Genomic DNA, 26,959 nt, shown 5'->3' on the forward strand with positions numbered 1-26,959 from the left:
ATTCTTTTCCATAGATGCTGCCTGGCCTGCTGAGTTCCTCCAGTATTTTGTGTGTGTTGCTCTGTGTTTCCAGCATCTGCAGTCTCTTGTGTTTAACGATCCACCGGTATTTATCCACTTGTGGCCTGGAATGGCCCAGAATGCAGAGATCTAACTTTCTCAACTGCCTAGTTATTGAGAATGAGGAGATGAGGAGGAACTGCTTTTCCCAGAGAGTGGTGAATCTGTGGAATTCTCTGCCCAATGAAGCAGTGGAAGCTACCTCAGTAAATATATTTAAGACAAGGTTGGATAGATTTTTGCTTAGTAGGAGAATTAAGGGTTATGGGGAAAAGGCAGAAGATGGAGATGAATCCATGGCCAGATCAGCCATGATCTTACTGAATGGTGGAGCAGGCTCGATGGGCTGGATGGCCGACTCCTGCTTCAATTTCTTATGTTCTTATGAATGACCCACTGACCCAACTAGCCAAGCTGGAAATCAAGATGACAGGTGAAAAGTCCCTTAATTATGTCCTTTATATCGTTAATTTTCTGGTAACTGCCCTACCCTGACACGATGTATAAGACAGGCGGAATCCCCCTCTCTGAAAGCACAGAGAATCAAATTAATGAATGTTGATGGGTCTTCCTTGTACAGAAGATTTCAGGAACTTTTTCAGGATTCAGGAACAGTTCCTGCTGATTGGAGGGTGGCTAATGTTGTCCCACTTTTCAAGAAAGGAGGGAGAGAGAAAGGGAATTATAGACCAGTTAGCCTGACATCAGTGGTGGGAAAGATGCTGGAGTCAATTATAAAAGAGGAAATTACGACACATTTGGATAGCAGTAGAAGGATCAGTCCAAGTCAGCATGGATTTATGAAGGGAAAATCATGCTTGACTAATCTCCTGGAGTTTTTTGAGGATGTAACTATGAAAATGGACAAGGGAGAGCCAGTGGACGTAGTGTACCTGGACTTCCAGAAAGCTTTTGATAAAGTCCTACATAGGAGATTAGTGGACAAAATTAGGGCACATGGTATTGGGGGCAGAGTACTGACATGGATTGAAAATTGGCTGGCTGACAGGAAACAAAGAGTAGCGATTAACGGGTCCCTTTCGGAATGGCAGGCTGTGACCAGTGGGGTACCGCAAGGTTCGGTGCTGGGACCGCAGCTGTTTACGATATACATTAATGATTTAGATGAAGGGATTAAAAGTAACATTAGCAAATTTGCTGATGACACCAAGCTGGGTGGCAGTGTGAAATGTCAGGAGGATGTTATGAGAATGTAGGGTGACTTGGACAGGTTGGGTGAGTGGGCAAATGTATGGCAGATGCAGTTTAATGTGGATAAATGTGAGGTTATCCACTTTGGTGGCAAGAACAGGAAGGCAGATTACTATCTAAATGGAGCCAAGTTAGGAATAGGGGAAGTACAACGAGATCTGGGTGTTCTTGTACATCAGTCAATGAAAGCAAGCATGCAGGTACAGCAGGCAGTGAAGAAAGCTAATGGCATGCTGGCCTTTATAACAAGAGGAATTGAGTGTAGGAGTAAAGAGGTCCTTCTGCAGCTGTACAGGGCCCTGGTGAGACCCCATCTGGAGTATTGTGTGCAGTTTTGGTCTCCAAATTTGAGGAAAGACATTCTTGCTATTGAGGGAGTGCAGCGTAGATTCACAAGGTTAATTCCCAGAATGGCGGGACTGTCATATGTTGAAAGATTGGAGCGACTGGGCTTGTATACACTGGAATTTAGAAGGATGAGAGGGGATCTGATTGAAACATATAAGATTATTCAGGGATTGGACACGCTGGAGGCAGGAAGCATGTTCCCACTGATGGGTGAGTCCAGAACTAGAGGCCACAGTTTAAGAATAAGGGGTAGGCCATTTAGAACAGAGATGCGGAAAAACTTTTTCACCCAGAGAGTGGTGGATATGTGGAATGCTCTGCCCCAGAAGGCAGTGGAGGCCAAGTCTCTGGATGCATTCAAGAGAGAGTTAGATAGAGCTCTTATAGATAGTGGGGTCAAGGGATATGGGGAGAGGGCAGGAACAGGGTACTGATTGTGTATGATCAGCCATGATCACAGTGAATGGTGGTGCAGGCTAGAAGGGCCAAATGGCCTATTCCTGCACCTACTGTTTATTGTCTATAAATAGGAAACTCCCACTAATGCTCAGTACATTCAGCCAGCTCCATCATGGGAACTAGCCGCCCCGCCATTGAGGACTTCTTCGAAAGTTGATGCCTCAAAAAATGTGGCATCCATCATTACGGACCCTCACCACCCAGGCCATGCCCTCTCCTCATTACTACCATCAGAAAGCAGTGCAGGGGTCTGAAGACACACACTCAACATTTTAGCAACAGCTTCTTCCCCTCAGCTCTCAGATTCCCGACAGATAATGAACCCATGATTCACTATTTCACCTCACTATTTCTGTTCTCCTTTTGTGCTGCTTATTTTTATATACACTCCATGATCCCTTTATTAGTTACCTTGTGTACCAGATAAATTGGCTACTGAGTGTATGGCCATGATCTTCTGATGCTGTAGCCCATCTACTTTAAGGTGTGTTGTGTGTTTAAAAATTGCTCTTCTGCACACCACTGTTGTAATTTGTTGTTATGTGAGTTATTGTCACCTTCCTGTCAGCTTGAACCAGTCTGGCCGTTCTCTTCTGACCTCCCTCATTAACAAGGTGTTGTCACCCACAGAACTGATACTCACTGGAAGTTTTTGATTTTCACACCATTCTCTGTAAGCTCTAGAGACCGTTATGTGTGAAAATCCCAGGGGATCAGCAAGTTCTGAGATACTCAAACCACCCCATCTGGCACTGACAATCATTCCACGGTCAAAGTCACTCAGATCAGATTTCTTCCCCATTCTGATGCCTGGTCTGAACCTCTTCTCCCTGTGGCACAGTAGCGTAATGGTTTGCACAATGCTCTCCAATACCAGTGGCCCGGCTTCAATTCATGCTGCCTGTAAGGAGTTTGTTTGTTCCTCCTGCTGCTCTGGTTTCCTCCCGTGGTCCAAAGACGTACGGGGTTGGTAAGTTAATTGTCCTGTCATTAGGCTAGGGATAAATCGAGGGTTGCTGGGCGATTTGGCTCAAAGGGCCAGCAGGGCCTACTCCCTGCTATATTTCAATAAATGAATAATGCATTGAGCTGCTGCCACGCAATTGGCTGATTAGATATTTGCATTAACAAGTAGTCGTACAGAAGTACCTAATAAAGTGGCCACTGAATGCATACTAATTTATAGTATATTTTATGTATTGCACTGTACTGCTGCCGCAAAACAACAAATTTTACAACATTTTTCAGTGATAATAAACCTGATTCTGGGCTAACAGGAAGGGTTAAGAAGATCAGCAAGCGACAGTATTACTGGAAGGGGATTGAAACCAGATGTCACAGGGAATTTTGAACGGATCTGTTTGTCTTAGTGTTGTAATAACAGCCTTATCTGCTCGCACGCTGTCTGCTTTTTCTGTTTAAACATTGCTGGGAGGTTTTGTGTATTTTTAAAAAGCGCGATCAGTTCATTTTGGGTCTTTTTCCAAGTCTGCCAGCACAAGGAAAGGAAGACAAATGGAGTTCTGATTCCAAGCTGCTTTTAGTTCACAACTTAGGGGGTAATTTCAAAGGAGATGTGGGGGGCAAGTTCTTTTACACAGAGAGTGGTGGGTGCTTGGAATTTGCTGCCTGGAATGGTGGTACAGGTAGAAACATTCAGACCTTTTAAAAGACGTTTAGAAAGGTACAAGCACGTGAGGAAAATGGAAGGATAGGAACACTGTGTCGGCAGAAGAGATTAGTTTAGTTGACCATTTCATTACTAAGTGGTTCAGAACAACACTGTAGGCCAAGCGGTTTGTTCTGGAGCTGTACTCTTCAATGTTTCATTTTATTTTAGTTATTTATTTAGAAATACAGCTCAGAATAGGTACTTCTGGCTCTACAACCCCTGACAAGCCTGATTTAACCCTAACCTAATCGCGGGACAATTTACAATGACCAATTATCCTACTACCCAGAACACCTTTGGACTGTGGGAGGAAACCAGAGCATCCGGAGGAAACCCACACATTCCATGTGGAGGATGTACAAAGATTCCTATTCATATCCGAAATCCGAACTCCAGTGCCCTGAGCTGAGCTAGCATCGTGCTAACTGCTACGCTATGCTCTAACTCTTTTAAGAGCAGACTGTGTGTTCAAGGAGGGTGCATGTTATCCTCCTGCAACCCGTCCCCTGAAGGTCAGGACATCCCAAAGAAACTTGCATCCAAACCTTCAGATTCAGATTTATTTATCATGTGTACATTGAAACGTACAGTGAACTGCGTTCTTTGCGTTAACAACCTACACACTCAGGGATGTCCTGGGCATAGCCCACAAGTGTTGTCACACATTCCAGCACCAAAATAGCACGCTCACAAAGCTCAGCAGAACAACACAGAACACAACAGGCAACAAAACAACAAGAGCGAAACAAGCCTCGTCACTCCCTAACACCCGCACACATACTGTTTTCAGTCCTCCAACCCCAGGACAGGTACCTTCAGCCTCCAGTCTCTGGCAGACTTGGGGATTTGGAGACATTGACCCTTCAACTTCCTTGGCAGACTCGCAGAAGTTTGCAGACTTGGAGCGCTGCCATTGGGTCTTGACTTCTGCCATTGGGCAATTTGTTAACTTAGATGCTCGCAGCACGTGAATGGTGCTGAGAAATGCAACCCCTTCATCATCCCAGGGTTGAGGGAATTTCAGAGGTCAGTTAAAAATTTGCCACTTTGGCAGCTCAGAATCAAAATCGTGTGTGTAATCACTGACATGTGTTGTGAAGTTTGCTGCTTTGCAGCAGCAGTGCAGTGCAAGACATAAAAAGAAATTACTGTGAGTTACAATACAAAATAGTTTAAAAAGTATCACTAAAAAGCAAGGTTCTTGAACTGTTCAAAAATTGGTCAGAAGTCGGTACGAGGATGTCAGGTTTCCTTTTCCAAAGGAGGTTAGAGATCCAGATGGGTTTCCCATTGTAATTTCATGGTCTTCCCTACTGTTCAAAGTCAAAGTAAATTTATTATCAAATTATTTGCTATATCTCCACAAATATCAAAACTAATGATAAAAGGTAAAGTGGTTCACTTTGGAACGTCGAACGAGTACAGGGTTAATGGCAGGATTCTTAGCAGTGTGGAGGGACTGAGGGATCTTGGGGTCACGTCAATAGATCTCTCAAAGTTGCCCACGCACTTTGATAGGATTGTTAAGAAGGTATGTGGTGTGTTGGCTGTACTCGCCGGAATTTAGAAGAATGGGGTGGGATCCCATTAAAATCTTTCAAATTTTGAAAGAGCCAGATAGAGTGAATGTGGAGAGCATGTTTCCCATAGTGAGGAGTTCTAGAACCGGACGATACAGCCTCAGAACAGAAGGGCATCCATTTAGAACAGAGAGGAGGAAATCCAATCACAAGCAAGAGAAAATCTGCAGATGCTGGAAATTTCTTTAGCCAGTGGGTGGAGAGTGTATGGAATTTATTGTCACAGGCAGCTGTGGAGACCAGGTTATTGGATGCAATTAAGGTGGAGGTTAATAGGTTCTTGATTAGTCAGGGTATCAAAGATTATGGGGAGAAGGCAGAAAAATGAGGTTGAGAGGGACCTGGATCAGCCATGATGGAATGGCAGTGAAGACTCAATGGGCTGAATGGCCTGATTCTACTCCTATCTCTTACGGTCTTACAGCTTTCATTAGTCAGGAGGACTGAGTTCAAGAGCCGTGAGGTAATGTTGCAGCTCCATAAAACCCTGATTAGACCACTCTAGGGGTATTGCATTCAGTTGTGGATATTCAAACCTTACAGAGGGAACAGAGGAGATTTACCAGGATGCTGCCTGGACCACAGGGCATGTCTTATGATGATAGGTTGAGCAAGCCAGGGCTTTTCTCTTTGGAGAGGAGATTTGATAGATGTGTACAGATAATAAAAGACATTGGTAGAATAGATAGCTAGAGACTTTTTCCCAGAGTGGGAAAGGGTAATACCAGGGCGCATAATTTTTAAGTAACTGGATGGAGGTTTAAGGGGGATGTCAGAGGTAAGTTCTTTACACAGAGAGTGGTGAGTACATGGAACACCCTGCCAGGGTAGTTCTAGAGGCAGATACACATTAGAGACATTTAAAAAACTCTTAGATTGGCACATGGATGATAGAAAAATGGAGGGCAATTCAGCCCGCCGAGTCTTCACTGCCATTTCATTATGGCTGATCCCTTTTCCCTCTTAATCCCATTTTCATGCCTTTTTGCCATAACCTTTGATGCCCTAACTAATCAAGAACCTATCAACCTCCACCTTAAATACACACAATAACCTGGTCTCCACAGCCACCTGTGGCAATGAATTCCACAGATTCACCACCCACGGGCTAAATAAATCTTTAGAGGAAGGAAGTGTTAGATTGATCTTGGAGTAGGTTTTAAGATTGGCACAACATTGTGGGCCAAAGATCCTGTACTGAGCTGTACTGTTCCTTGTTCTATGTTCTAACAAGATTCCCACTTGACACCTGTAAGAATTTGGAATTCTGCAATCAAAACAGTTCCTAATGATAGGAGTAAAATATTTATCCCACAGGAAAATTCCATTAAAACTTGCCAGAAAAAAGATTGCTTCCATGTTTAGGAATTATTAAGTCAACTCCAAACTACAATAGGTCACGAGATATAAACACAAGAGATTCTGCAGATGCTGGAAATCCAGAGTAACACACACAACCTGCTGGATGAACTCAGCAGGTCAGACAGCATCTACGGAAATGAATAAATAGTCAATGTTTTGGGTCAAGACCCTTCTTCAGATCCATTATAAGATAAAGCTTACACAAAAGAAAAATAATTGGGTAATAAAAGTCAAATTATTATCAAAATACATACAGTACATGTACAGTATGTTATCACAGGCTACCTTGAGATTCAGTTTCTTGCAGATATTTACAGGAAAATGAAGAAATACAATAGAAATTATGCAAATAATAAGTAAGAAAGAAAATAAATAAATAAATACATACATACATACATACATACATACATACATACGTACTGAGAACATAAGTTGTAGAGTCCATAGACTGTGGAATGAGGTGAGTGAAGTTATCCACACTGGATCAGGAGCCTGATGGTTGTAGGGTAATAATTGTTTCTGAACCTGCTGGTGTGGATCCTATGGCTCCTGTTCCTCCTGCCCAATGGTAGCAGTGACAGGCTGATGATAGGGCAAAATTGTAGTCAATAGAATGAATCAAAATGTAAAAGGAAGACAAAATTGAAAAGGGTGAATACAGGACTGAAGGCGTTATATCTGAATGTGTGCAGTATATGGAATAAGGTAGATGAACTTGTAGCACAGTTACAGATCGGCAGGTATGACATTGTGGGCATCACTGAATTATGACTGAAAGAAGGTTATAGCTAGGAGCTTAACATCTAAGGATACACATTGTGTCGAAAGGACAGGCAGGTAGGCAGAGGGGCAGAGTGGCTTTGTTAGTAAAAAATAAAATCTAATCATTAAAAGGAGGTGGCATAGGATTGGAACCTATTGAATCGTTGTGGGTAGAGCTAAGGAACTGCTAAGGTAAAAAGACCCTGATGGGAGTTATATGCAGACACCCAAAAAGCAGTAAAGATGCGGTCTACATATTACAACAGGAGATGGAAAATGCATTCCAAAAGGGCAATATTATGATAGTCATAGCGGATTTCAATATGCAGGTACGTTACACTGGGAAAAGCAGTTTGGAGCTGGATCTCAAAAGAGGGAATTTCTAGAATGCTTGAGATGGCTTTTTAGAACAGCTCATGGTTGAGCCCACTGGGGATCAGTTATGTTGGGTTGCGTATTGTGCAATGATTCAGAATTGATTGGAGAGCTTAAGGTGAAGGAACCCTTATCAGACAGTGATCATAATATAATAGAATTCACTCTGCAACTTGAGAAGGAGAAGCTAAAGTCAGATCTACCAAAATTATGGTGGAGTAAAGGGAATTATAGAGGCATGAGAGAGGAGTTAGCCAAAATTGGTTGGGAAAGAACACCGGCAGGGATGATGGCACAGCACTAGCTGGAATTTCTGGGAGCAAGTCAGATGGCGCAGGATATATACATCCCAAAGAGGAAGAAGTTTTCTAAAGGAAGGATGAGTCAACCATGGCTGACAAGAGAAGTCAACGCCAACATAGAAACCAAAGAGAGGCATATAATGGAGCAAACATTTGTGAGAAAAATATCATAAGGAAGGAAAAGATGGAATTCAGAGGTAAGCTAGCCAATAATATTAAAGAGGATATCAAAAATTTCTTCAGATATATCAAGTGTAAAACACAGGTGAGAGTAGATGTCAGACCACTAGAAAATGAAGCTGGAGAGGTAGTAATGGGGTGGGACAAGAAAATGATGGACAAACTGAATAAGTATTTTGCATCAGTCTTCGCTGTGAAAGTCACTAGCAGAATGCTGGACGTTTCAGAGCACCAGGGGCCAGAAGTGTGTGAAGCTGCCATTACTAGGGAAAAGCTGCTTGGGAAACTGAAAGTTTTGGAAGTAGATAAGTCACCTGGACCAGATGGTATACACCCCAGGGTCCTGCAGGAGGTGGCTGAAGAGACTGCAGAGGAATTAGTACTGATCGTTCAAGAATTAATTAATTCTGGCATGGTTCTGGAGGACTGGAAGAATGCAAATGTCACCCCACTCTTCAAGAAGGGAGAAGGAGGATGGAAAGAAATTATAGGACAGTTAGTTTGACCTCAATGGTTGGGAAGATGTTGGAATCTTTTTTTGAGGATGAGGTCTCAGGGTACTTGGAGGCACATGATAAAATAGGCTATAGTCAGCAGGGTTTCCTCAAGGGAAAATCTTGCCTGACAAATCCATTGGAATATTTTGAATAAATAACAAGCAGGACAAACAAGAATCGGTGGTTGCTGTGTACTTGGATTTTCAGAAGGCTTTTAACAAGGTGCCACGCATGAGGCTGTTTAACAAGCTACAAGCCCTTGGTATTACAGGAAATATTCTAGTATGGATAAAGCAGTGGCTGATTGGCAGTAGGCAAAGATTGGGAATAAAGATGCCTTTTCTGATTGGCTGTTGGTGACTAGTGGTGTTTCACAGGGGTCTGTGTTGGGACCATTTATTTTTACAATATACACCAATGACTTGGATGACAAAGTTGATGGTTTATGGTCAATTTTGAGGACAATACGAAGATAGCTAGAGGAGCAGGTAGTTTTGAGGAAGTGGAGAGGCTACAAAGGACTTATATTAGGAGAATGGGCAAAGAATTGGCAGATATTATATGCCAGGGTCAGGAAGTGTATGGTCGTGCACATTTGTAGAAAAAAAATAAAAGGGTAGACTGTTTTCTAAACTGTTTTTCTAAAATACAAAAGACTGAGGTGCAAAGGGACTTGGGAGCCCTTGTGCAGGATTCCCTAAAGGTTAATTTGCAGGTGGAGTTGGTGGTGAGGAAGGCAAATGCAATGTTATCATTCATTTTACAAGGACTAGAATTTAAAAACAAGGTTGTAATGTTGAGGCTTTATAAAGCATTGATGAGAGCTTACTTGGAGTATTGTTAGCAGTTTTGGGCCCTTTATCTAAGAAAAAATGCGTTGACATTGGAGAGGTTTCAAAGAAGGTTTGAGAAAATGATTCCAGGATTGAATGGCTTGTCATATAAAGAGCATTTAATGGCTCTGGGCCCATATTCACTAGAACTCAGAAGAATGAGGGGTGACCTCATTGAAACATTTTGAATGTTGAAAGGCTGTGATAGAGTGTATGTGGAGAGGATGTTTTCTATGGCAGGGGAGTCTAAGACCACAAGACACAACCTCAGAATAGAGGGGTGTCCTTTTAGAACAGAGAAGAGGAAGAATTTCTTTAGCCAGAGAGTGACGAATCTGTGGAATTCGTTGCCACAGGTAACTGTGGAGGCCAAATCATTGAGTATATTTAATGCAGAGATTGATAGTTTCTTGATTAGCCAGGGCACAAAGTGATATGGGGGGAAGGCAGGAGACTTGTGCTGAGTGGGTAAATGGATCAGCCATGATGAAACAGTAGAGCAGACTCGATGGGCCAAATGGCCTAATTCTGCTCCTACACCTTCTGGTTTTGAGGTCTTATAGTCGGAGTGAGAACAGAGCATGGCCTGGATAGTGGGGGCCCTCGATGATGGAGGCTGCTTTCTTGTGGCACTGTTCCATGTAGATGTGCTCAATGGTGGTCTTTTCCTATGGTGGACTACTTTTTAATAAACACAAGAGATTCAGCAGATACTGGAAATCCAAAGCGACACTCACAAAAAGCTGGAGAAACTCAGCAGGTCAGGCAGCTGCTCTGTGGAAATGAATAAAGAGTCGATGTCTCGGGCCAAGACCCTTTTTCAGGAATGCTTCTTCACTGCTTTTTGTTGGTTTTTCCATTCCAGGGCATTGGTGTTTCCATTCCAGGCGGTGATGCAACCAGTTAGGATACTCTCCACTGTACATCTCTTGAAGTTTGTCAGACTTTTAGATGTCATGCCAAATCTATACAAATTTCTAAGCAAATAGAGTTGATGTTGTGTCTGGTCCCTGGACCTATCCTCTGATGAAGCGTTGATTCCTGAGAAACTTCACACTAAAGCTGTGTATTCATCCCTCCTCCTGTCTTTTGCATTACTTATTTAATTTAATTTTTATTATATATATTTCTTATTGTAACTTATAGTATTTTTATGTATTACACTGTAATTCTGCCACAACATAATCAGTTCTATTAAACACCAGATTCTGATTCTGAGAGACATCAGCTCCTCCATCTCCAAACTCTCCACACTTTGCTATCAAAATCTCCTCACTTACAAACTTATTTAACTACACAAATTCCCATCTACTTCAAAGGTTATGGTCTTGTTCTATTCTCTGACACATAATGCAGAACTGAAGTCAATGTGATGCAAAGAAATAAGACCCCGAGGGAGCTGATTCACTGGAAAAGATGTACAGGAAATAGCTGAATATTAAGTTGGACTTTGCAATGCTTGGACTTCAGTGCAAGTCACCATACCCAGTGCCAGGTTATTAAGGAGGTCAAATGTTAGGCTTCATAACATAGAGAATCCCAGAGAAAAAAGATTCAGAAGAAACATTTTCCCAATTTCCCAGTAGGTTCAGATTTTAGATAGGGACTGTACGGTTGATGCTTCACATTACAGTGTCAGTGATTACCGATTGTGGTTCAATTCCTGCCGCTGTCTGTAAGAAATTTGTACCTTCCTCCCATGACCGTGTGGGTTTCCTTCAGGATCTCTGGTTCCCTTCCATAATCTAAAGACCTACAGTCAGGGTTAGGCTTAGTAAATTGTTATGTTGGCGCGAAAGTTAATCCAACTTAATTGTGGACTTCAGAAAGGGTAAGATGAGGGAACACACACCCAGTCCTCATCGAGGGATCAGAGTGGAAAAGCTAAGCACCATCCTGGGTGTTGACATCTCCGAAGATCTATTCTGGGCCCAACATATCGATGCAGTTACAAAGAAGGCATGACAGCTGCAAAATTTAATTCAGAGTTTGGGGAGATTTGGTATGTCTCCAAAGACACATGCAAATTTCTGCAGATGTTTTGTAGAGTGCATTCTAACTGGCTGCATCACAGTCTGGTATGGAGGGGGGGGGGGGTTCACAGCACAGGATCGGAAAAAGCTGCAGAATGTTGTAAACTCAGCCAGCTCCTTCATGGGTTTAAAGTTTAAAAGTTTAAAACTTTTTAATAATTTTACAAAACTATGAGAGGCATAGATAGGATAAATGCAAGCAGGCTTTTCCCCCTAAGGTTGGATGGGACTACAACTAGAGGTCATGGGTTAAGGGTGAAGGGTAAGAAATTTAAGAGGACATGATAGGACACTTCTTCACTCAGAGGGCTGTGAGAGTGTGGAAAGAACTGCCAGCACAAGTGGTCCATGCGAGTTTGATTTTGACATTTAGGAGAAGTTTGAGTAAGTACATGGATAATAGGGATATGGAGGGTTATGGTCCGGTACAGGTCAATGGGAGTAGGCAGTTTAAATGGTTTTGACATGGGTTAGTTGGGCTGAAGGACCTGTATCTGTGTTGTACTTCTCCACATATTTCTTTATGACTGTAATAGATAGATAGATAGATATTTACTGTAAATTTTATTGTGTATTGCAAGGACTTTATTCCCTGGAGCATAGAAGAATGAGGGGAGATTTGATAGAGGTGTATAAAATTATGGTGGGTATAGATTGAGTGAATGCAAGCAGGCATTTTCCACTGAGGCTAGGGGAGATGGGTTAAGGGTGAAGGGGGAAAAGTTTAAAGGGAACATTAGCTGGGGCTTCTTCACACAGAGAGAGTAGTGGGAGTGTGGAAGGAGCTGCCAGTTGAAGTGGTAAATGCAGGCTCACTTTTAACATTTGAGAAAATCTTGGGCAGGTACATGGATGAGAGGGGGTATGGAGGGATATGGTCCAGGTGCAGGTCAGTGGGACTAGGCAGAAAAATAGTTCGGCACAGCCAAGAAGGGCCAAAAGGCCTGTTTCTGTGCTGTAATATTCTGTGGTTCTATGGTTCTACTGCTGCTGCATTACAATGAATTTCATGACATATGCCAGTGATATTAACCTGATTCTGATTCAAGAATAAAGATTCAGAAGAAACATTTCCCCAATTTCCTGTTTGGTTCAGATTACTTCTGGCTAAAGCTGACATTAGATCATTTATATTTCCTGTTCTCCTTTCATCTAAGATGACGACACCATCACTAACTCACAAGGCCTTTCCTTTTCTGGGTTGTTTGAACAAGGGGTCTCAGGTTCAACTTTAAACCCAAGAAAGTCTGCAACTGCTGGAAATCCAGCATGACACACACAAAATGCTGGAGGAACTCAGCAGGTCAGGCAGCATCAGTGCAACAGAATTAAGTTTCAACATTTCGGGCTGAGATCCTTCATCAGGACTATGAAGAGCTTTGTCCTGAAACATCGACCTTATATTCCCCCTCCATAGTGTCAGGTTTCAACCTTGTCGCCTCTGCTGATGTTAAAATCCAGGTGGAAAAATGAGTAACGAGGATGCTAGGGGGAAGATAGGTGGCCTCAGTGTGCGAACTCTATAGATGGAGGCAATAGTCAGAATCTTTTTGCCCCTTGTAGGGATATCAAAAGTAAGATGACCAGAGAGATCCTGTGATATATGTCAAAGTTGCCGTGCCATTTGGTAGGGTTATTAAGAAGACATAAGGTGTGTTGGCCTTTATTAGTTGGGGGACTGTTCAAGAGCTGTGAGGTAATGTTGCAGCTCTGTAAAACCCTGGATAGAGCACACTTGGAATAGTGTGTTCAGTTCTGGTCACCTCATTATGGGAAGGAGGTGGAAGGTTTAGAGAGGGGGCGAAGGAGATTTACCAGGATGCAGCTTGGATTGGAGAACACGTCATGAGGATAGGTTGAGCAAGCTAGGACTCTCTCTTTGGAGAGAAAGAGGATGTGAGGTGACTTGATAGAGATGTACAAGATTATAAGAAACATAGATTAAGTGGACAGCCAGAGACTTTTTCCCAGGATGGAAATGGCTAGTACAAGGAAGCATAATTTTAAGGTTATTGGAGGAAAGTATAGAAGGTTGTTAGAGGCACAGAGAGTGGTAGTGAGAGGAATGCACTGCCAAGGCTGGTGGTAGAGGCAGATATATTACAGCCATTTAAGAAACTCTTAGATAGGCATATGAATGATAGAGAAAATGGATGGTTATATAGGAAGGAAGGGTTAAATTGATCTTGGAGTAGATTACAAGGTCAGCAAAATATCATAGAGTGAAGTGCCTGTACAGTGCCGTAGTGCTCAATGAACTATGAGGGCACATGTTTAAGGCAAAAGGACTGAGTTTTAATGGCGATTTGAGGGGAAAGTTACCTTTACACAGAGAGTTGTTGGTATCTGGAAGATGTTAGAAAGAAGGGGTGGGATCCGATATAAACACAATGCTTAAAGGCATTTAGACACTGAAATCAGAAAGGCATGGAAGGATATGGTCCTAATGTCGGTAAGTGGGATGAGTGCAAATATCACAAAGCCTGGACATGGATGTAATGGGCTAAAGAACCTTTTCTGTGCAACTCTATGACTCTGCCATTCAATGTAAACAAAACTGCACACAATATTCCAGGTTGGCCAAAGTTCAAAGTAAATTTATTATCAAAGTACATGTATGATAGGTCACCACATACAACCCTGAGATTCATTTTCTTGCAGGCATACTCGATAAATCCAATAACCATAATAGAATCAATTGAAGACTGCGCCAACAGGGAGAACAACCAAAGTGCAAGAGACAGCAAACATCGCAAAAAACATAAAGAAAGAAAAATAAATAATAAAAATAATAAACAAATAAGCAATAAATATCAAGAACATGAGATGAAAAGTCCTTGAAAATGAGCCCATTAGTTATGGAAACATTTCAATGATAGGGCAAGTGAATTTGTCCCCTTTAGTTCAAGAGCCTGATGGTTAAAGGGTAGTAACTGTTCCTGAGGCTTCTGTATCTTTTTCCTGATAGTAGCAGTGAGAAGAAAGCATGACCTGGGTGGTGGGGGTCCCTGACGATGGATACTGCTTTCCTGCAACAATGCTCCATGTAGATGTACACAATGGTGGGGAGGGCTGTAACATGATGGACAGGTCCGTATCCATTGTTGGATTTTTCATTCAAGGACATTGGTGTTGTGATGCAGGCTGTGATGAAGCCAGTCAATATACTCTACACTGCACATCTCTCAACATCTTTGTCAAAGTTTTAGATATCATTCTGAATCTGCACAAACTTTGAAGGAAGTAGAGGTGCTGGCATGCTTTCTTCAGACCACACTTGGGGTACTGTGAGCACTTTTAGCCCCTTATTTAAAAAGAGATGTGCTGACATTGGAGAAGATATAGAAGAGATTAATGAAAATTATCCCAGGAATTAAAGTGTTAGCATATGAGGAGTGTTTGTTGGCTTGCAAGAGTTTAGAAGAATGAGGGGAATCTGATGGAAATCTACCAAATATTGAAAGGCCTGGATAGAGTGGATGTGGAAAGGATATCTCATATAGTGGGGGAGTCTAGGACCAGAGGGCACAGACTCAGAGTACAAAGATATCCCTTTAGAACAGTGATGAGAAGAATTTCTTTAGCCAGAGAATGGCGAGTCTGTGAAGTTCATTGCCACAGATAGCCGCGGAGATCAGGTCATCGGGTATACTTAAAGTGGAGATTAATGGGTTCTTGATTAGAAATGGTGACAATGGTTACGGGGAGAAGGCAGGAGAATGGGGTTGAGAGGGATAATAAATCAACCGTGATGGAATGGCGGAGCAGACTCAATGGGCCAAATGGCCTATTTCTGCTCCTGTGTTTAATGGCCTCATGTTCTCTCTCATCCCAATGATTATTTAATGAATCTTTTAACATATTTTCATATGGTAGCGGCCATTCTGCCCTTTGAATCTATGCTATCTCCATCGTTACTTTATCGCAATGGAATGTCAATGACCTGCTATGATCGCCAAGTGCTGCTCCATATGTTTCCCTTGCTGTGGGGGTGGGTGGTGCTGGTGAAGGGAAGGAGGAGAGGTTGAAGATGACTCACAAATGTACACACTATTTTCACAGTGAGCTGACACTTTTCAACATTTTGATGCAATTATGAAGAAGGCATGCCAGCAGCTATATTCCAATAGACGTTTAAGGAAATTTGGTATGTCACCAAAGCCTCCAGCAAATTTCTAGATGTACCACTGAAAGCTTCACTGTCTGGTACGGAGGCCCAAATGCACAGAATCAGAAGGAATTGCAGACAGCTGTAAACTCAGTCAGCTCTATCATGGGCACTAGCCTCCTCACCATTGAGGACATCTTCAAAAGGTGATGCCTCAAGAAGGTAGTATCCATCATTAAGGACCCCACCACCTGGGACATGCTCTCTTATTGCTACAATAAGAGGGAGCCTCAGAAGCCTTAAGATGCAGACTCAATGTTTTAGGAACAGTTTCTTACCCTCCATCATCAAATTTCAGAATGATCCATGACCCATGAACACTATGTCACTATTTTCTCTCTTTTTACAATACTGTGCAAAAGTCGTAGGTATATACCTATATAGGTAGGGTAACTAAGACCTTTGCACGGTACTGCAGTGATTTTATGTATTACACTGTACTGCTGCCACAAAAAAAATCAAATTTTATGACATATGTGAGCGATGATAAACCTGATTCTGATTTGGCTCTCTATTCAGGACTGAGAGTGGGAAGGGGATAGGGAGAGGTGAATCACGGTTGGAAAAGGGGGAGGGGAGTGGGGAGGGAGCGAGAAGCACCAGAGAGAGACGTTCTCTCATGATCAATAAACCAATTGTTTCAAAGGTTTCAAATTATCTTGCCTGGTGTCTCAGGGCTGGGTGTGTCTACAAACATGCCAACCCCCACCCTTGGCACTCCTTCTCTACCACCTGTCCCACTCCCCTCTCCCAGTACTCCACCCTTGATATTCCCAATATTGTTTGTCCCGCCAGATTTACACACTCACTCTCACTTCACATTGAAAAATGCAGTACTGTGCAAAAGTCTTAGGCACCCTAGCTATCTACAAACGTATATGTTCCTATGACTTTTGCACAGTACTTTTGTATTTCTTATAGTAATTTATAGTATATTTTATTTTTTGCACCGTACTGCCGCAATAAATTTCTCAATATATAGAACATAGAACAGGCCCTTTGGCCCACAATGTTGTGCTGAACCAGCTAAAAAGCCCCAAGAACTATTCCCTCCTACCTACACAATGTCCATATCCTTCCAACTTCTTGATAGTCATGTGCCTATCTAAACATCTCTTAAAAGCCTCTAAAGTATTTCAGAATCAGGTTTATTATCACCAGCATGTGTCGTGAAATTTGTTAACTTAGCAGCAGCAGTTCAATGCAATACATAATATAGAAGAAGAAAAATAATGATAGTAATAATAATAATAAATAAATCAATTACAGTATATGTGTGTTGAATAGATTGAATAAAATCATGCAAAAAAAAAACAAATATATTAAAGAAGTGAAGTAGTGTCCAAGGGTTCAATGACCATTTAGGAATCGGATGGCAGAGGGCAAGAAGCTGTTCCTGAATCACTGAGTGTGTGCCTTCAGGCTTCTGTACCTCCTACCTGATGGTAACAGTGAGAAAAGGGCATGCTCTGGGTGTTGGGGTCATTGCTTCTACCACCACACCAGGCAGCACATTCCTGGCATCCACCACTCTCTGAGTAAAAAAAAAACTTACCCCTCACATCCCCTGTGAACCAACCTTGACCCCTCACCTTCAATGCATGCTTTCTAGTATGAGACGTTTCAACCCTAGGAAAAAGATACCCCCTGTCTGCTAATTCTATGCCTCACATGTTCTTATAAACCTCTATCTGATTTCCTCTCAGCCTCCACCGCTCTAAATTGTCCAGCCTCTCATGATACCACATGCCCTCTAAACTAGGCAGCATCCTGATAAGCGTCTTCTGCACCTTCTCCAAAGCCTCAACGTCCTTCCTATAATGGGATAACCAGAACTGTACGACAATGATAATAACTTGATTCAGAATCTCATTCCACGATGAACAAACTCAGTTGCAAGTGAACAGAATCCATGTTTCCTTTTTGAGCATTAACAGTGAGCTTTTGTCTTCCCTGAACCTTGGTCCAAACTTCAGTTTTCCATGCTGATAATTCCCCAGGTGCACTGTTCAATTCTCCAATCAAGCTGGCTGCTTTCACTGAAGCTTTGTGATTTTCAAGCAGACCGAATTGAAGAGTGCTCAATCTGCCCTTCTCCCATAACTCCATCAGGAATTTAGTAGACTTTCCATGCTCTGGGATTGGGATGATCTCATCATTCTCTACATCCTTCGTTCCTCTCACAAGTTTTTCTTCATTGCCTCTCTGCCAACTTTGCTTCTTTCATCTGTTCTTTTACTGCGAAGAGTCCAAAAGAATTCTCATCTGGGATGCTGCCTGTGAAAAGAATTTTCTTTCTTACAAATATATAATTGTATGAGTCAAGACTGCTACTTCATCCATGTCGTCTGTGACTGATTCTTTCTCACTCATCATGGGAACGATCCTTTGCCAAGACAAATGAGGAAGAGTAGTTATCCCAATTTGTCCTTGCCAGAATAATGACTGCTCTGATCTGATGTCCCCACACACTGTGTCAATCAGGAAATCAATCCAAAACTGTGGGAACCTTTCATTGAGACTTAGTGACAGGATTCTTAGCAACGTGGAGGAACAGAGGGGTGCTGGGATGCACGTATATAGATCTCCCAAAGATGTAATTTGACAGAGTGATTAAGAAGGTGTATGGTATGTTGGCCTTCATTAGTCAGGGGATAGAGTTCAAGATTGATGAGGTAGTGTTGGAGGTCTATAAAACTCTGATTGGACCACACTTGCAGTATTGTGTTCAGTTCTGATCACCCCATTATAGGTAGGATGTGGAAACTTTAGAGGATGCAGAGGAGATTTACCAGGATGCTTCCAGGGTTAGAGAGCATGTCCTTGAGGAAATGTTGAACAGGCTAGGGATTTTCTGGAAATAATTCACAAAATCTGTAGCTCAGGTGCTTGATGGTTGGGATGAATTGTTCTCTGATCTTGGCAATTTACTTGCAAACGTTTCATCACCATACAAGAAGACATCATCAGTGCACTGTTAATTGTAGTGTGTCCTCTGAATGCTTGGCCTTTAAATACTTATCAATCAGCTGACTGGACACCATTATAGAAACTCAGTTGTGATGAATGGAGGAAATCTCATGGTTGATTGCTTGTGTAACGAACTTTGTGTGTAGTTTGGGAAATTTTTTGACAGAAGTAGGTTACCATTCCCTTCTGCGCAGTGACCCCAGGCATTATCAATACTCTTCAGAAATTGTCTGCCTGTCATCAGTGGTCGTATAACCAGGTCTTGTGATATGCACCAGCTGCTCATATGTACCACCTACTCCCAAGGCTTCATGTGACCCTGATCGGGGGACTAAGCAGGTGCTACACCTTGCCCAAAGGTGACCTGAAGGCTAGCAGAGGGAAGGAGCTCCTTACACCTCCTTTGGTAGAGACGTATCTCCACCCCACCACCACAATGAAGAAATAGCTACCCTGTTTCCAACGTACAACTTCATTGGCATTTAAGAACTTTGGTTGTCTTAAGGATGCCAGATACAAATCTTCTATCATTCTATAATTTGATGTCTTCAGAGAAAAAATATGGTTCTCTTTTAAGGCAGAAAAATAGATGTTTTGAAATCACTTCCTATCGCGTCAGACTTAGTTAAGCAAGATTACTAACATCAGAGACCCACACCATCCAGGTCACGTTCTCTTCTTGCTACTGCCATTGGGGAAGAGGTACGGGAGCCTTGGGTCCCACACCGCCAGGTTCCGAAACAGTTATTACCTCTCAACCATGAGGTTGTTGAACCAGTGTGGACAACTTCACTCAACTCAACTCTCACTCAAGCTGATCTCACTTTCAAGGACTCTACAACTTAGCATTTATTTATATATCTATTTACCAATTTAGTTATTAATTTGACTATTTATTTATTGATTGATTTTTGCACAATATATCTTCTTTTGCACATTGGTTGTTTATTATTCTTTATGTATGGTTTTTCATAAATTCTATTGTATTTCTTTATTTTCCATAAATATCTGCAAGAAAATGAATTTCCAGTTAGTATATGCAGACATACAGTATATGTACCTTGATGATAAATATACTTTGACTTGACTTTGACTTTGATTTAAATTGTTGTGACTTACCTTCCCCAGATAAGAGTCTCCAAACCCTCAGGCCACACAATGAGAGAGCAAACCAATGAGCTGTAAAGAGCTGGAAAGAACATTGACTGATTGCAGGATATGACCTCTAACTCCGTACAGCTGACCTGCCCTTAACTAAAGAGCCGAAGAGGGAGAATTTTCCCAGCTTTGCCCAAAACTCTGGATCAAGAGTATGATGTTTCCAGTGTCTGTTACATCCAAGGAAAATTCTCAAATTAGTGTCATAAACATAATTACATTTTCCTGGCACTGTGAAGCCTCAGTTTATACGTTGAGTTCAGTGGTAACATGGTTGCAACAAGATTTACCACGACTTGAGAGAAGTATGGAAGATTATGAAAACTATGGGTAGAGTGGACAGTCAGAATGTTTTTCCTATAGCAGTGATATCAAAGAAGAATAGGTTTAATGTGGCTCGGTAAAGCAGCCAGCATAATCAAAGGCACAAACCACCCTGGACATTCTCTTTTTGATAATTAATTTACTTTAACTCTATTTGTGGAGATTTCACTCACTTATTTTCGGTAATCATTCTTTCTAGGCTAACGGTAGCGAAGCAGTTAGCATAGCAGTATTACAGAGCCGGCAACCGGGATTCAATTGTATGGAGTTTGTACATCTTTCTCATGACTGCAGGGTTTTCTCCTACATTCCAAAAAGATATCTGGGTTAGTTAGGTGGCGGGTGGAGATACATCTCTATCAAAGGAGGTGTAAGGCACTCCTTCCCTCCATTTAGCCTGCAGGTCACCCTAGGGCAAGGTGTAGCACCTGCTTAATCCCCGATCAGGGTCACGTGAACCCATGGGAGCAGGTGGTGGATGGTCGTATGAGCAGCCGGTGTATATCACCAGGTTGTGCAACCACTGACACCAGGCAGACAATCTCTGAAGAATATTGATAATGGTTGGGTCACCCGTCTAGTAAAGACACTGCCCAGAATAAGGCAGTGGCAAACCACTTCTGTAGAAAAAAAATGCCAAGAACAACTATGGTCAAAAACCATGGTCAGCGTCATATGACACAGCACATAACAAGTGAGGGTTAGAAGGTTAATTGGTCACAAGGACAATGCAGCCTCATTGGGCTGGAAGGGCCTGTTACTGTACTAAATAAAAAATTTAAACATCACCGTTGTGGGTGGTTCAGTCATTCTGGGTGCCGAGTCTGCCCAAGTGAACCAAGCCATGGGAACAATAAAGTTCTGATTTGCACATTAGCATTGACATCAGCTAGCCAATGAAAATCACCCTTCCCATGTCAATAATGCATCATAGGACTATGAGTTAATAAAGGTCTCCACATCTTCCTCATGCTATGATAGTGGGAGACACAAAATGGAGATACAAGAGATTCTGCAGATGCTGGAAATCTGAGCAACACACACAAACTGCTGGAGGAACTCAGCAGATCAGGCAGCATCCATTAACGGAAATTGACAGTCGAGATTTTGGCGTTGAGACCCTTCACCTTTCTCCAGAACTGATTCTGCCTGACCCAGTCAATTCCTCCAGCAATTTTTTTTGTGTTACTGAAAAGTAGTTGGCAACTTAGACTAACAAAGACACGTCACTTATGAAAGACCTTACGTTGTCCAAGTCAGTACTTTGATTGATTATATATTACATTTCTTAAAATAGCACAAACTGATACTAATTCTACCATGGTAAAACTAATACAGCAGCATAGCAGTTAGTACAATGATTTACAGCACTGGCTGTAAGATTCTCCCCGCGGTCTGTAAAGAGTTTGAACATTTCCCTCATGATCACGTGCATTTCCTCCAGGTGCTCTGGTTTCCCCCCACGTTCCAAAGATGAGTGGTTAGGGTTACGTTTAGTAAGTTTTAGACATGCTATTTTGGCGCCAGAAGAGTGGCGACACCTGTGAACTGCCCAGCATAATGCTCACTGTTTGATTTGACACAAACAACCCATTTCCACTCTATGTTTCAATGTGTTGACATACATGTGACAAATAAATTTCATCACTTTAATCTCTCTAACTCCCCCAGACTCTACCACTCAGCATTCCCTTGGGACAAAGTATGGCAGCCAATTAACTCACTAACCCACATGCATTTGGGATATTGGAGAAAACCAGAGCCTCAAGAGTAAACCCATGTCATCACAGGGAAAACATGCAAACTCCACACAGACAGCACCACACGTTAGGATTGAAAAAGCTACAGGGAATTGTGGACTCAGCCATCTCCATCAAGGGCACTAGTCTCCCTGGCATCGAGCACATCTCCAAAAGGTGATGCCTCACAAAGGTGGTATCTATCACCAAGGACTCTGACCATCCAGGACATGCCCTTTTCTCATCACAACCATCAGGGAGCAGATACAGGAGCCTAAAGGCACACACTCAGAATTTTGGGAACTACTTCTTCCCCTCTGCCATCACCTTTCTGAATGGTCCACAAACCCATAAGCACAGCCTCATTATGTGAAAAAAATGTGACCTAAGTGACTCTGATCGTGGCATGACTGTTGGTGTCAGACAGGGTGGCTTGAGTATCTCAGAAACTGCTGATCTCCTGGGATTTTCACACACAACAGTCTCTAGAGTTTACAGAGAATGCTGTGAAAAAAAACCAAAATGACATCCAGTGAGTGGCAGTTCTGTGGGTGTAAATGCTTTGTTAATGAGAGAGATCAGAGGAGAATTGCTAGACTAGTCCAAACCGATGGGAAGGAGACAGTAACTCAAATAATCACGTGTAACAACAGTGGTGTGCAGAAGAGCATCTCTGAATGCACAAGATGTCCAACCTTGAAGTGGACGGGCTACAGCATCAGATGACCACAGGCATACACTCAGTGGCCACTCGATTAGGTACAGGACATACTTAATGAAGTAGTCACTAAGTGTATCCTGTCATTAATTGATACAGTGAAACATTTATTTTTATTATTACCATCATGATAATTTTTCCAAAAATCGCTTGGAGAATTTGATTAAAGGATGATTTCCGCCAGTTAAATATTTGTCATCCAGGAGCTCTTGCACACATTTTTTATTTTGTATAATGACTTTGAAAGTGAGAGCCAGACATTAGAAATTTGGTCTAAAGGTAAAGATAGCTGGACATAATTTTGGTTTTGTTTGATAATTAGTACAATAAGATGGAGTCTCCATCTCACAATTTGCTTAATTGTTTTTTCTGCATTGCACTTTCTCTGTAGTTATTATAAGACCATATGTATAGGAGCAGAATTAGGCCATTTGGCCCATTGAGTCTGCTCCACCATTCCATCACTTCTGATCCATTTCTCTCGCAGCCCCAATCTCCTGCCTTCCCCCTCGTATCCCTTCATGCCCTGACCCATCAAGAATCTATCAACCTCTGCCTTAAATATACATAAAGATCAGGCCTCCACAGCTGCCTATCACAACAAATTCCACAGTTATACTTTATTCTGCATTGTTATTATTTTACCATCCGCCAAATTTGTATTGTGTGCACTGTTCTCGCTAAGCCGCATAGGTACACAGCGGCACAGTAACTGAAATATTCCCTCACCCATAGCTTTTGTTGCCACACTGCTGGAACTGGACACGGTCAGAAAAAGTTTACAAAACGTGAAAGATTTTCTTTGTTGTACTGTATTTCATTATACTATTCAATTAATAAAAAAAATCAAAAGTATATGATTTTTCAATTCTCATTCTAAATATTCATAATATGAACATTATAAAAAAATCATTTACAGTGCTGTGCAGTTTTCAGGCCATGTGAAAATTTCCTGCTCAGAACAATGGTTGATCCGTTAAAGGGAACATTGATTACGTGCAGTTTTGGTCACCTACCTGCAGAAGCGATGTCAATGGTGGGTTTCCGAGAAAGTTTACAAGGATGTTGCTGGGACTTGAGGACCTGAGTTAAAGGGAGAGGTTGAATAGGTTGGTATTTTATCTCCTGGAGCGCAGGAGAATGAGGGGAGATTGATGGAGGTATACAAAATTATAAGGGGCTTTAGATGGGATAAAGGCTTTTTCCACTCAGATTGGGTAGGACTAGAACAAGAAATCATACATTCAAGGTGAAAAGCGAAATATTTAAGGGGAACCTAGGGGTCAACTTCTCACTCAGAGGGTGGTGAGATTGTGGAATGATAACCCAGTGCAAGTGGTGACTGTAAAATTTAGGAGAAATTTGGATAGGTACATGGGTGGGAGGGGTATGGAAGGGCTATGGTCTGGGTGCAGGTCGATGGGACTAGGCAGAATAGCAGTTTAGCACGAACTAGATGGCCTAAATGGCCTTCTCATTCCTGTGCTGTAGCACTCTATGACTCTCTTGTTCTACCTCAGTGCACTATGTAATGATCCGATCTGTATAAACAGTATTCACGATGAGCTTTTCACTGTAACTTGGTACATGCGACAATGATAAACCAATACCAATTCTTGAGAGTCTTAGTACTTTCCGGTAACGAACAGTTTCCACTATTACAGAATTCTGTGTTGATTAGTCAGGAAATACACAAGATCACTCAATATAATAACCCTTCCTCCACATTATCCCACTGAATGACATCAAACATATGTCATGGTTACACATATGTTCAAAATAAATTTATTCTCAAAATGCATATATGTCACCACATGCAACCCTGAGATTTATATCCTTGCAGGCATTTTCAGTAAATCCATAGAATAAATTCCATAACAGAATCAATGAAAGATGACCAATCTTGGGCATTCAACCAGTGTGCAAAAGACAACAAAAAAACAAGTCAAAATAAGAATAAGAAATAAATAAGCAATAATACTGAGAACATGAGATGAAGAGTCCTTGAAAGTGAGTCCATTGGTTGTGGGAATGATGAGGCAAGTGAAGCTGAATGAAGTTATCCCCAATGGTTCAGGAGCCTGATGATTGAGGGGTAATAACTGTTCCTGAACCTGGTGGTGTGGGTCCTGAGGCTCCTGTGCCTTCTTCCTGATGGCAGCAGTGGGAAGAGAGCATGGCCTGGGTGGTCATGATGAAAGCTGCTGTCCTGTGATAGTGTTTCGTGTAGAAGTGCTCAGCGGTGGAGAGGATTTACCCGTGATGGACTAGAAGTGGAGAGAGAGAAAAAACTGATAGGAACAATGGAATGCATGCAATCAGACTTTTGAATTTAATAGTGTTATGGGAACTCATTTCTATGCACCAGTGTCTGTAAGTTAGACGTTTGTAACCCAGGACAGCCTGTATATTTTGACCATATCAAAGACACCACATAAATGGAAAGTTCACTTTGTTGTTGGGTGTTTTGCAGACCACTGAAATGTTCTCTTGTTTCAAAGGTAAACCAAATATTCTTGGGACTCCAGCTTCAAAACAACAGATGGTTTTGTTTACATGAAACAAATGGATGTGAAAGTTACTAAAACACAGGAACGAAGGTTGATGTTCAATCCCCTGAGTCTATCCCAGCACTCGGTCAGCACAAAACTGATCCGTATCTTAATTCTATTAACCCTTGAAGACTGGTATTAATGTTGGGTTCAAAATTAAACTTTGTATAAGTATAATCAGAATCAGGTTTATCGTCACTGACATATGAGGAGTGATTGATAAGTTTGTGGCCTAAGGTAGAAGGAGATGAGTTATACAGCTCTCGTTACATGCACATGCAGTTCAACTCTTTGAATGATTATGCAGAAAGTCTGAAGTTAATAACTCATCAGGGATGATTGATAAGTTTGTGGCCTAAGTAGAAGGAGATGAGTTATTAACTTCAAACTTTCTGCATAATCACTCAAAGAGTTGAACTGCACATGCATGTAACGAGAGCTGTATAACTCATCTCCTTCTACCTTAGGCCATGAACTTATCAATCACCCCTGCCGTGGACACTTTCTGGAGGTCCAAGATCCGTATGCTCCACGACCGCTGGACTAAGTGTGTAAATGTAGGAGGGGACTGTTGAAAAATAAATGTGCTAGGTTTTCTAAAATTGACTCCGTCTACCTTAGGCCACAAACTTATCAATCAAGCCTCGTACAGATTGTCATGAAATGTGTTGTTTTGCTGTAGCAGTACAGTGCAAGACATTAAAATTTACTATATGTTACCAAAAAAAGTGCAAAAGGGGAATAGCGAGGCAAATCCTTAGTGATGGGTGCTGCCTTCTAGAGGCACCACCTTTTGAAGATGTCCTTGCTGGTGGGTAGAGTTCTGCCTGCAATGGATCTGATTGGGTCTACACTCCTCTGCAGCCTCTGTGCATTGGAGCCTCCATACCAGATGGTGATGCGACCAGTCAGAATGCTCTCTATTATACATCTGTATAAATATGCTAGAGTCCTTGGCGATGTACCAAATCTCCTCAAACTCTTAATGAAGCATAGCCGCTGACGTGCTGTCTTGATGATTGTATCAACATGTTGGGCCCAAGGTAGATCCTCTGAGATGTTGACTTCCAGGAGCATGAAGCTGCTCACCCGTTCCACTGCTGATGCTCAATGAGGGCTGGAGTCCGTTCTCCTGACTCCTTCCTCAAGTCCACAGTCAATTCCTTGGTCTCTTTAATACTGAGTGCAAGGATATTGTTCCAAAATCACTCAACCAGCCAATCTATCTCACTCCTGTACAACTCCTCGTCACCATTTGAGATTCTGCCAAGAATCAGAATCAGAATCAGATTTAATATCACCAGCATATGTCATGCAATTTGTTAATTTTGTGGCAGCAGCACAATGCGATACAAAATAATATAGGAAAAAACTGTGAATTACAGTAAGTAAGGCACAACATTGTGGGCCGAAGGGCTTGTACTGTGCTGTATTGTTCCATGTTCTATGTATATATATATATATATATATATAAAATAGTTAAATTAAGTGGTACAAAATTGGAAATGAAAATGTAGTTCATGGGTTTACTGTCCATTTAGGAATCGGATGGTAGGGTGAAGAAGCTGTTCCTAAATCGTTGAGTGTATGCCTTCAGGCCTCTGGACCTTCTTCCTGATGGTAACAATGAGAAGAGAGCATGTGGTGGGGTCCAT

This window comes from Hemitrygon akajei, chromosome 4 (assembly GCF_048418815.1).
Source record: "Hemitrygon akajei chromosome 4, sHemAka1.3, whole genome shotgun sequence".
Classification (NCBI taxonomy): Eukaryota; Metazoa; Chordata; class Chondrichthyes; order Myliobatiformes; family Dasyatidae; genus Hemitrygon; species Hemitrygon akajei.